The following is a 12733-nucleotide window of genomic DNA, read 5'->3' as shown; positions in this document are numbered from 1 at the left end:
CACTGACTTCTTCCAGATTACACACGCAGAAAGGGAATAAAACAGAATCTGACGCCAGCTTCTGAAGCCTCTGGGCCCCACCTTCTTCTTCCCCAACACAGGCAAACCAGTTCCAATCCCCCTTTGTTTAGGGTCTTTTGGTCAATTTTTAATCAACATGACTTTTTATAATTAAATTTTTACTTGCTTTTTTTGTTCCAAAAATAACACACCAACTGTTAAAAAAGAAATCGAACATCACATTTAATCCCACCACCCAGAAAACCAAAGGACATTGCCTTTAAATTGAAATGTTCCTAAAGGCAGCTTAAGGATTCTATATCTAATACTGTAAAGAGGGACACATTTAATGAGTAATAATCTCTTCCTTTGCCTATTTGAGGACCTAATGTTTTAAAAGCAATTTCTTTGGTTTCATGCTTTCTTTCAAAAAAGAAAAAACTCCTTGAATTCTGCTTATGTTTTTTTCTTAAAATCTCTACGCTTACTTTTTAAATTTCATAGTTGTTTCATTAATTTTACTACTTGATGAAACAGGATCTACATTCTCCCTTGAGAGTATATCACCTTTCTGCTTCTGACCTCTAGAGCTGCCTTGGTTTTTCTTTACTTCAGGCACATTAATGCAAATACCCACTTCTAATATTCCTGAGAACGTACGTCTAGCTCAGTGGATTCTGCAAAGTTCCCGTTTGCTAAGTGCTCCCCAGTCTGCTTTCCATCAAAAGTTACAATAGTGTTTTCATTACCTCCTAATTGTCTGTACTGCTGGGCTCGGGGCTCCTTGTGAACGGAAGGAAGTAATAATCAGCACAACGGCGTTGTCTGTTTTTTCGACTATTCATCTATAGAGTTTGACTTAATGCAGCGTTTTCTCTTTTTGTAATTATACATAACAAATTTTCCCAAAGCCCTCAGCCTCTTGCTATTGACCCCCTCGTTTTTTGGCCATCCCTGACCCTATTTCAGGATGCCTCAACTTAGCTTCCTAGGTTTTCTCACGTTTCTCCCTTCCATAGAGTGAAGGCATTGCTTTTTCTGTGCTAACTTCACAGATATGGTCCTGCCTTAATTACCAGAATACTAAAACATTGAATCAAATTTTATTTGTAGAGGGCATCCCTAACTGTTCAGTCATAACAGTCCATTGAGTTGACCAATTGATATTTATGGATGATCCAGCTTATTTATCATTTATTAATTCCACAAATATGTACTATACGCCTAATAATAATAACACCAGCACTTCGTGAGTGTTTACTAGGTACCAGGTATTGTTCTAGGGACTTTACGTATATTAATTTATTTATCACAACAAACTTGTGATAGCTTAACTGTCTTCTTTTTACAGACAAGGACCCTGTGGGACAGAAATATTAAGTATTGACAAATAAAAATGGCAAGCAGTAGGATATATTGGAGAATATGAGGAAGCCATTTGGTGTAAACCTAATTCAGCCTGACCTTGTCTTTCCAAAAGGGCCTGACCGAGGCCGTTGAGCATGCATTGTATATCTGCTTTAGATATTCCCTATGGCAAGAGCAAAGGCCCTTGAGATAAAGGTGCAACTTCCCTCCCCCTCCCAATGTTGGCATTCCCTTAAGGATTAAGCATCTTTCCTTAGGTTAGGAACTGATTGCTGTGCTCACCTGTGACCACCCAGCTTGAGACAACAGGCTTGCCTCCTGCTACGCCCTCTGAGAGAGCAGGCCCACTACCTGCTGTGTCCATCAAGCGCTGTGCCGACAGGGCAATCTTGTGACTATTGTGGGAGGGACATTTCAATCATATGTAAAGCATCCTCGTTGGGGGTATATAACCACTCTGCATGCCTCACTTCTTTGGTGCCCTTTCTTCCTTCGGGAAGAAAGGCCCCGGGCCATGGTCCTCAGATTTCAGCTCAGAATAAACTCACCCAAACTTTCATTTATAGATTGGTTATGGATTATTTTCGTCGACAGTATCTTGCCCAAGGTCATACAGCTAGTAAGGGACACAGCCACAGTTTGTACCCAGGTAGTCTGGATATGATGTTACCTGTTAGTTCATGGGACATTTCAGTGGCTGTCTAGGAATATAGATGAATTTTCATATTAGTATTTATTATTTTAAGAATTAATTAGAGAATTATCATTTTTTCAATAGTATTAAATATTGGCTCTGCACCTCCACTACAGTAAAAGTCATGGAGAAGAGAATTAGCAAGCCAGTATCTACCCTTGAGGAAATTTTAAATCTAGCTGAGGAGACCCAAGAGACAGATATGACACAACTAAGTAACAATAGAATCAACATTTGAGCAAAAGATTATATAGAACAACTTATCTGTGATACTGGAAATTATAAAATGGGAAAATAATTGTGGGATCCATTTTGTCAAAGTAGTACAATGGACTAGCACTACACCATGAGTAAATTAGAGGGGATAAAGGAAGATTTTGATACTATAATATCATTCAACAACTTCAAACAGCACTTACTGGGCACCTACCATGTGTCAGGCAGTGTTCTTGGTACTGATTGTTAAACCATGGAACACATTATTGAGAGAAATTATAAAATTACTTTCTCTTGGAAAACATGAAAGCAGGACAATCTATACTTAGTTATGCCCAAAGGCAGGGAGATGAGCTGGGTGATGACAACTGTACCTAATAATACCAAGCTGACCTGAAAGAGGGACACTTCATGGCCCTCTCTCTTGCTGTCCCATTGAGGTTCACAGCGTGAAGAGTCATCAGGTCATCTCCGGAGCTCACAGAAGGTCAAGGTGTGTTCTGTGTATTTTCCGTCATCCAACCCAATCCTTCACCCCTCACTTTCCTCCAAACCCTTTTCTAGAGCCCTCTGGAACTAGATCTGTGATCAACAGACTCCCCTATGTCCTCCTTGCTCTGACAGCTCCCTCTTCTCCTCGGCTTGTTGAAAACTGGCTTTTCCCCCAGCCCACTACTTCCCCTACAGTGTCCTGAGGCCCTGTTCTCTCTCACACCAAGTTATCTGAGGGCTAGGACACAGGATGCGTATCTTCTTTGCACCTATTGCAGTTTAAACCATTTCTCTTAAAAACTGCAGCTCCTGTCTTAGATGACACAGATGGCTTATAGTTGGCAAATGTCCTCCCCTCCAGTCACTATACACTCATCCTCCTCCTTTCATTGAAGGCTTTGTTATTCCAGGTCTTATTCTCTTCCCCCACCTCTGTCATCTTTGGGATGCCTTCAACATACACACGAATGGAACTATCTAAATCCCTGGCCTCTCTGTACCTTGCCTTTCTCACCTGCCTCAACCACAAACATCCTCTCCCATGATCACACCTTAGACCTTGCCATTGGTGGCAGCTCCACCCTGATTTCAAACATCCCACTCCCTGACACCTACCTCATCAAAACTTCCAGTCTGCTGGCCCCTGGTTTTTCTACTATCCTTCACCCCCGTCACATTCTTAATATCCAGTTTAAACAATCACTCCCTTGCAATCACCCGTAACTTCTTTGCTCAACTCTCTCTGTCTCTCTTTCTCCCCATCATGCTCACCTAGAAAAACTTCATCCGTTGTTACACCAAGTTATCTGCCTTTTCTGTGCCTGCACCCAAGCAGCTGAATATTCCTGGGGGAAAAAAAGCATAAAACTAAACCAATTAGTTTCTCTTTAAATTCACGCCACAAATCTCAAATGAGTAACCTGGAAAACTTACTGTGCTTCTCCAGAAAATTCATTCCCCACTCTCCAAGGCAAGTAGCTCGCTCCTTTTTTTTATCCTTAAACTTCTCATATCTATCCTTACCACTTTTCCTTCTTAATCGAAGATCTTCACTTAAACTTCACTGAGAAAATACATGCAATCAGAGAGGAACTGCTTCAAATCACTTCCGATAAAATGCACACCTATCTTCTTGCCTCCTCTCTTATTAAAATGGAAGAACTGTCACTTTTCTATCAGTTTTCAATCTCTTTACATGTGCTCTCCACCTAATTCACTCTGGCCTTCCTCAGGACTGCATTCCTGTTAGTCCTTACATCACCTATGTCAGCGGTTCTCCAAGGGTGATCTGCAAACCTCTGGAGGTCCCTGAGACTCTCACGCCTGGTCTTTCCCCAGTCTCCCCACCGTCCTCCCATCTGTAGTCAGTTAACAGCACAAAGCTAGAACCTAGGAGTCATCCCTGATTCCTCCGTTTGCCCCACCCCCACTTCAAACCCATCACTAACTCTTCTCAATTCTTCCACAACAAGTTTCACTGCTTCTGCTCATGTCCCCCATAATCCATTCTCCACACGATAGCCAGAGTGATCTCTTAAAACTGATATCAGACCATGTATTCCCCCCAAGCGAATCATTTGATAGTTGTCTATTGCTCATAGGAAAAAAAAACACGGGATATTGCAATTTTTGGCTCCTGCCTACCTCTCCAGTCTCATGGGCTTTTATTCACAGAGCGTGGTCACCTTTCCTGCCCTTCTTTGGAGCACTCCAAGCCCTCTCCACCACCTGGCTTTTGCACTTGTTTTTTCTGCCTGGAATGCATGTCCATCAGCTCCTCAGATGACTGGCACATTCTCATTCTTTCAGTCTCAACTCAATTCTTACTCAGAGAGACCCTCCCAACAACCATGCCTTAAGTGGCCTCCTTGGATTACTTTCTATCTTATCACCTGATTATTTCCTTCATGACATTTATTACAACCCCACAATTATCTTATTTGTTTCCTTATTTTTCATCTGTCTTCCCAACTAGACTATGAGCTCCATGAAGGCAGGGACCTTATTTCTCTGGGTCATCACTGGATTTCCAGCACCCAGAACAACGCTTCACAGAAAGCAGGTACTCGATCAATATCTGTTAAATAGAGAAGGTGAATGAATAAGGTTTTTTAACGTTTATGGGCTGGTCCCTTGGCTACGTCCTTCAACTGCATGACCTTGTTTAATCACGGTAACAATCTTATGAGGTATGATTACTATTATCTTCGTTTGACAGAAGAAGAAACAGAGGTTCAGAAGAGTTATTTTCTAGTCACATGGCTAGTACCGACTGTCAGCTCAGGCTGCCATAACAAAATACCATGTACTGGATGGCTTAAACAACAGAAATTTATTTTCTCACGGTTCTGGAGGCTAGAAGTCCAAGATCAAGGTTCCAGCTGGTTTGGTTTCTGGTGAGGCCTCTCCTCCTGGCTGGCAGACAGCTGCCTTCTTGTTATGTCCTCACAAGGCCTGTCCTCAGCACCTGCACGTACAGAGTTCCAGCTCTCTGGTATCTCTTCTTCTAAGGACATTAGTCCTGTTAGATCAGAGCCCCATCTGTCACCAAGTAGTTACCCAGAGGAACTCAGGATGAGTTTGGATATTTTAACTTTTCCCAAATTGTCCTTTTTCCTTTTGTCACGTTAAGGAGATGCAATCACCAACCATCCTGAACCAAACCAAGCCTCACCACAAGAGGTACACCTACGACCTTTGCTTTATCTTTAATGCTAAGATCTCTCCAGGAGTAGCTTAGCCCTTATTATTGTAACCTGCAGTGTATGTGGAAGCATCTTTTCCAACTGAGCCTGTGCAAGAGAACGCCCACCTCTCCCTTTTGAATATTCATTCCCCATCCCAAATAAATGTCCCTGCTTCCAGTTGTTCGGGGACGCCATGACTCTGGAAATGATTCCTCATGGTCTCCTATTTGCCGCAAATGTACTTTACTTTGTGAGACAGCTACTTCTGGTGGAGAGTCTGATTTAACTCACCAAGAGGGAACCTACTTTGGTTTCGGTAACATACCCTTATGATCTCATTTAACCTAAAATACTTCTTTAGAGGCCCTCTCTTCAAATACAGCCACACTGGATGTTAGGGCTTCAAGATGTGAATTTTGAGGGGATAAAAACTTTCAGTCAACTACACCGACAGAGCCAGCATTCAAACCCAGACTCATCCAGTGCCAAAACTCATACTCTTAATTGCTGAATCATTTTGCCATGCTGCCCGTGGGTCCCCGGCTCTGCCTCTGTCCTGAACCTCTCCATGCCAACCTTTTATAAATTGCAAGGCATTGCTTGTCTGGTTCTCTCATTGTGTACACCTCCGCTGGAGTTAGGAGCCAAGAATGCAAAGCCTGACTTTGCTCTTCACTACCTTTGTGACCTAGAGCCAGTAGCTAAACATCTCTGGATGTGCCGCCGTTTCCTCATCAACGAAATATGGGCAGTAACAGAAGGTACTTCTAGGAACGTCCTTAAGTGGTGAAAGAGAAAAGTAAACGGTCTTTATGCAAGTCTACTGAATGTTTTGGAGCAGAAATACTGCGAGATTCCAATGTCTTGTTGTTATGAATATTTCCCTGAGCAACATTAACAGCTGCATGGACAGGGGTGCGAGAAAGCTGCCTCCACCCCAGCGTGGTGACACAGCCCATGGGAAAGGCCCTCACGGCTGTGACCAATGTTTTCCCCATCCTCCTCATGTTGAATCATCATGCTTTTGTTTTGTTTGAATTAAGTATTTTTCTGTTTGGCTCATTGGCTCTACAGGCTGGGAGGAATTGTTTCAAGGGGATCATTCCTGTGGGCGACCTGATCCCACTGAAATGGGTATCGCCCTGTCTAGAAATTCTCAGGAACGTAATTTATCCACTTGAGATCAATGGACATTTAATGGTAGACTAAATAATAACAATAACGATAACAATAGTCCGGTCATATGCCACATGATGTTTGGAATGCATATACAATGGTGGTCCCATAAGATTAGTACCACATAGCCTAGGTGTGTAGTAGGCTATACCATCCAGGTTTGTGTAAGTTCACTCTATGATGTTTGCCAACAATGAGATCACCTCACAATGCATTTCTCAAAATGTTAGGTGACACATGACTGCAATAACAATAACAGTCATAATAGCTAACACACAGCACCAACTCTATACCAGGCACTGTTCTAAGCACTACATAGATATGAATCCACTTATTCTCCACAGTAACCACACCTAGAAGTAGATGACACTACTCGATGAGTACCATAATAATCATGCCCACAGCTGGTAAGCAGCTGAGCTGGCATTTGAACTGAGGGTCTCTGGCTCTAGAGCTGTGCTCTGAACCATAACAACACAAGGCCTCTCCTGACACCTGTTGTTCCTCTCTGCATGTCCTGTAGTCCCAAGTGCTGGAGATGGGGCCATCGCGAGGACAGGGAAAGGAAGCATGGGGCTCTTCGGGAGGGGAGAAAGTCAGAGAGCGCCATTCTAGGATTAGAAGCCAAAGCCAGCAGTCTATGGGATCCACTGTCACACTGAGGACGGTTGGGGTGGTGGCTTTCCCAGGGCTCCCAGACCACCCTGTGCTTTCCCTCTCTCAGGACTAGGCAGCCTGCATCATGACTATCAGCTCATCACCTCCTGATGATGATGCATGATGCGTGATGATGAAGATGAGGCAGTGGGTTCCTCCCGGGCAGAGGTAGCATCTAGGTCAACTCAGTGGTCCCTCAGCAGCAGGGAGGCGGGGACCCGGTCCATCACTGAACTATTGTGACCCTGGGTCTAAAACAATGAGCCTATGGAGTAGGCATTCAGGAATGAGTTCTTGAAATAGGAGGCCAGGAAACAACACAATTAGCACTGGTATAATGGTTTTTGAATATTTGTAATTTCTTTAACTTTTGTTTATTCTCCTTAGCACAAATGCCCTCAAACTTGAATCATCTGAGGAGTTTGGTAAGAATATGTACTCTCAGGCCCCAAACCCCTGAGATTCTGATCCATTTGTTTTGGGTATTTTTTAAAGCATTTCACTGGAATATAACATACAACCAGAAAAGTATATCATAAGTGTACAGCCTGCTGAATTTTCACAAACTGAATATACCTAATGCACCAGCACCTAGATGAAGAGACAGAATATTATGAGAACAGTTTTGGGATTTTTAAACAAATCATCTTGATCATTCTCATGCAGGTCCCAAAACACTGCAGGAGTGATTAGCAGTAAAACTCTCAAAATGGAAATGGCTCGAGTGTGCATCTTAGAGAAGAACAAGGACAAGAGAACTGGGCAGGGCAGTCCCTGGGTCACTAGGGCCCCCAGGGACAGAGTTGGTGACATTGGCCCCAGGGGTGGGGAGTGGAGAAGGCCAACTGAGTCACCAACTGGCCTTCTGGGTACAAAAGAAGCAGAGCTCACAAACTCCCAACACCTGAAGATTCAATGAGGGACAAGTCTGTGGACACCAGGTGCAGGCCTGCAGGTTATTAAACTGCTACAGCAAACAGGCTTGCAGAGCAAAGACAGAGGGGCCTCATGGACCTTAATCATTGAGCCACCTGTTTCCAAAAGGATGTGTGTCCCTCCTACAAGTTCCTTCTGAACCAGACTGGAACAAGGCCTTCAGAAATTCATTTTCGATCTCAGTCTCTCTCTCTTCCTCTCTCTCTCTCCCTCTCCCTCTCTCTCTCTCTCTCTCTCTCTCTCACACACACACACACACACACACACATACATACACACTGCACCAAGACTTGCTTTTGAACGTTCTTTCCCATGCTCCAGTTAAGGTCTTTCACTATCCGTCAGACTCGTCTTGATTCTTGAAATACCTCTGTCTTTTTCCTCCTATGTTTCCTTTCCTCAAAACTTTTTGATTCCTGATGTTCTGAATTAATGGCATAACTAGAAGTTGTGAACCTGACCCTCCACAAAAATAAAAATATTGGGTGGTGGGAAAAGAAGAGAATGCATTATCCTGATTCTCTATCACCCATCTGTAGATTCGCGAGGTCTAAAATCAGCCTGAGTATTCCAGGGTGCATCGAAATGTTCCCTCCCGCATTTAATGTCATCCAGAGCCTAGCCTTATGACAAGTACAGATATGGGGGGGCTGGGGGAGGTGTCACTTTGGCAGTGGACCTTAAATAGTTTCTCTAGTTTTCTATTGTTAAATCAGTAACAATTTCTCCATCTTTAAAATGTTTTGAAGTGTTGTACATTCAACAGAGGGTTGGACATTTTTTGTTTACTGGGTTTGTCTCCTGAATTCTTTTCCCGGAATTTCTTTTCTGTGGGAAAATACTTTGAAGCATGTCAAAATAAGTTTGGAAAGCAGTTGCCTGGGCCCTGTAAGGATTTAAGATGAGTAAGTTTTCTATGTAAATTCTTGTCCCCAAGCCAATCAGTAATCAAAATGACAGTTCCATCCTGCCATCACATGGAAAGCTCAAGTACGGCCCACCCCCAGAAAAGTCAGGCAGAGGGAACTTTTCACATTCTACCACTCCTACAGCCAGTCACTCCTTCATTCATTCATTTATTCATCAGGTTGTCATCGTGTACTAGATGTCAGGCACTCTGATAGGTGCAGGTCACCAAATGCAATCTCCCTTCTCTGGTTTCTCCTTTTTATTTCTTGGTGGGAACACTCAAATAAGAGACTACACATCACTAAAATTATCTTCTTTCCCCTCCAGCTGCCTCCAGTCTTCCCAGTCCCCGGTTAGAAAGCTGCATAATTGAGGAAAAAGGGATTCTTTCCAACCTGGGTCTTCTCTCAGTTTTGTTGTTAACACCTGTACTTGTTTCCAGATGACTCTAACGAGCCTAAGGAGGGCCAGAAGGCTCCCCGGGCTTTACACATCCAGCTGACATAGTGCAGAAAGCCCGCAGTCGTGCAGGGCCTGTTGATTGTTACTGGAATGACCAGCTCTGGCTGGCCCAGTGCACCAATCTGCTTTACAGAATCAAAAGTCACGTGTTCCACCCGGAGTGTCTTTTCTACTTTTCAAACTTTTGATCTCATTCCAAATTACATGTTACACAACATGCATCAGCAGAATGATGATCATTCTGGAAATCTGAAAGAGCAGCTCTGCCATATGTTTAAAAATGTGCACCCAGTAGAGTGGTTTTTGGTAATAACTTAATTCAGGGTGCATTTTTGTCTTTAACATTTTTTAAATCGACATTTTTTCCTTCATAAAAACAGAGCCCGAATTTAGAAATCTCATAATGGGGTTCACTTTTTCCTTAATGCAGTTCAGGGTATGTGTACCTGGCTTTAAAGCAAATCTAGGATGTGAAAATGGATGTACACCCATCAAATAAGGGGGCAAGAGATTCACGTTGTGGGTTGACGGATTCCCTTCACAGAATGATTCTTTTCTCTACCAAAGGAATGTCCATTTAGACATCACGTGTACCGTGTAAAGAGAAAACTGCTCAGATCAGGCAGATGGCTTCATGTTATTTTTAGAGTCATAACCCCATTTCAGATGGAATCCAAATGACGTGTCAACATCTGGTTGGCATTCAGTGCCCTGCCTAGATGGTTCTGAAGCAAAACCTACACTTGCTTCAAGACTTAAGTCAATAGTTACTCCTTTGTCCAGTCCTCTCAGACAACTCTCACCCCCTTCCCAGACTTGAAATCTTTCTGGTACTTATGTAGCATTTGTACTGCCCAGTTTGAATACTGCCCTAGAAATGGTCTTGGTTTTATTCATTTTGAGTTCAACTATGTGCCCGTTGCTCAAGAAATTTGCCTAAAAATATTATTGCAATTCATGAAATGGAATGAGAATGAGCCATCACTGTTCTGAATCAGTGTCTTTTGGTTAGCAACAGTTCATCAGAATGAGATCTGATCTGGGTCACAGGGCAATGTTTCATAGTATCCTATAGTTAGGCCGTCTTCATGGACACATTATTAAAGTAATAATAGAAACTAAAAGACCAGATATGCATCTATGCCAACCTGCAATAATCTCTTGCAGCCAGAGAGATTGCTTCAGGAATGTGCAGTGGGAAGCAGGTCCAGGAGTTTGTTGGAACTGATGGGAAAGACAAGCTCCCTCTTCCACGGGATTTAATCTTCAGAAAATATAAATTAGTTGCTTCTGGGGTTTGCCCTAAAGTGAAATCAACACAGAAACAAAACTGAGTGGTAGAGAAGCCCAAGTCCTGATGAGATCATTTGAGCCCTGGAAGCCAGTAGTTCCTGAGGCCACACCAATTTTCAAGACTTTTCAGTTAAGTGAATAGGTAAATTAATTTCCTTATTTAGGCAAGTTTGGGTTGACTTTTTGTCATTTGCAAAAGAAAGACTCCTGACTCTCCCTTCCCCAACTGGTGTTCATATCAATTACCAAGAACTATGGTTTCTCCGACCAAAATGTCTCACATCCATTAGCTCATCTCCATCCCAACGCCCACAATCTAGTTCAGGTTCTCATGACCTCTTACTTGAACATGCAAACTCTTAGTTTGTCTCTCAGCCTCCACTTTCTCCCCTCCTGTCTATCTCCTCAGAAACTACCCAATTAATCCTCATAAAGCACAGTTATAATGAAGTCACTCATTTCACTGTCCAAAAACTTTCACTGACTCCCCATTGCCTACTGAATTAAAAAACCCAGTCTTTCCTCCTGTGTGTCTCCTTTACTCCTCACACAAAACACTTCAGTGCTGACACTTCTGGTCACCAAATGGGTGGAGGATTTTTCCCACACCAAGCAGGAGCTGGGTCAAAGACCAAATATTAGAACAAAAGATGCTCCTAGTATTGTTATCACTTAGAGTTTTAGGAGCTCTGTGCCAGGAAATGGCGGCCGAGAAGAATATACAGTCATCCCTCCGTATCCACAGGGGATTGTTTTCAGGACCCGCCCTTGGATACCACAGATGCTCAAGTTCCTTAGTCAGCCCTGTGTATCTGCACATTATGCATCCGTAGATTCAACCAATGGCCAATGGTAAATGCAGTACACAACGTGGAGCCCTTGGACACAGATGGCCAACTGTATATGTTTCTTATTATCTCACACCTACTGAATAAAGTTCAAATTCCTCAGTCTGACATTCTAACCCCTCTATAATCTAGCTGCAATCTCTATCTTTCCAACTTTTATTTTCTGCTATATCTCTCATGCAGTTTATGTTCAAGGCTTATGCATTCTGGCTGGGTATTCAAGTCCTCAGAGCAAGTTCAATGTAGAGCCAAGGTGAACTTGCTATTCCCATGTCCAAATCTTCCAACTCCCTGATCAAATGACACCTTGTCCTGAAGCCTTCCCTAAGCCCACAGCTGGGCACCATGTGTCAACCCTCTGCACTCTTACAGTCTTTGATCTCTTCACACCTTAGGACTTTACCTGTCACTTCTTCCTATCTTTATACATTTTATTAGAGCTAATTGTGGATATGTTCTATCTAGTCTTCTCCCCAGAATTTTCCCCTATCAGATAGCTACTATTCTTTAGACAGGATCTGTTTTGAATTCTCTTTTGTGTGCATCCCATTCCCACCCCCATGGTAATATTTCACATATGTTTATTGAATCGGTATAAATAAAGGAGTGAGAAAAGTTGTTTAATAGGTTCTTAGGAAACTTGCTTTTTGAGGAATATAAAAAATAACATAAATAATTTATCTATATAGAAACAGATACTATTGGAGTTCATGAGCATGCTTAAAAATTGGTTTTCTCAAGTACTAAATTTCACACTTTCCCCTTATTTTTGCACTATTAATTTTCCAGCATAAAAGTCAAATTTAGGTAAATCTTTGGCAAAGCCTTAAAAATTCTACATTATCATCTTGATGATGACCAAGCACCATGCATGAGTGTAATTGAAAAAGTATCTTGTGACTAACAGTTCTCTTTGAACCATGTTAATAGACACAATAACACACATTTAAGTAGTGTGTTACAGTTTCCAGAATGCTTCTAGAGACATTACTTCA

Source organism: Equus przewalskii, chromosome 6 (assembly GCF_037783145.1).
Source record: "Equus przewalskii isolate Varuska chromosome 6, EquPr2, whole genome shotgun sequence".
NCBI lineage: Eukaryota > Metazoa > Chordata > Mammalia > Perissodactyla > Equidae > Equus > Equus przewalskii.
Note: the sequence above shows the minus strand (reverse complement) of the source record.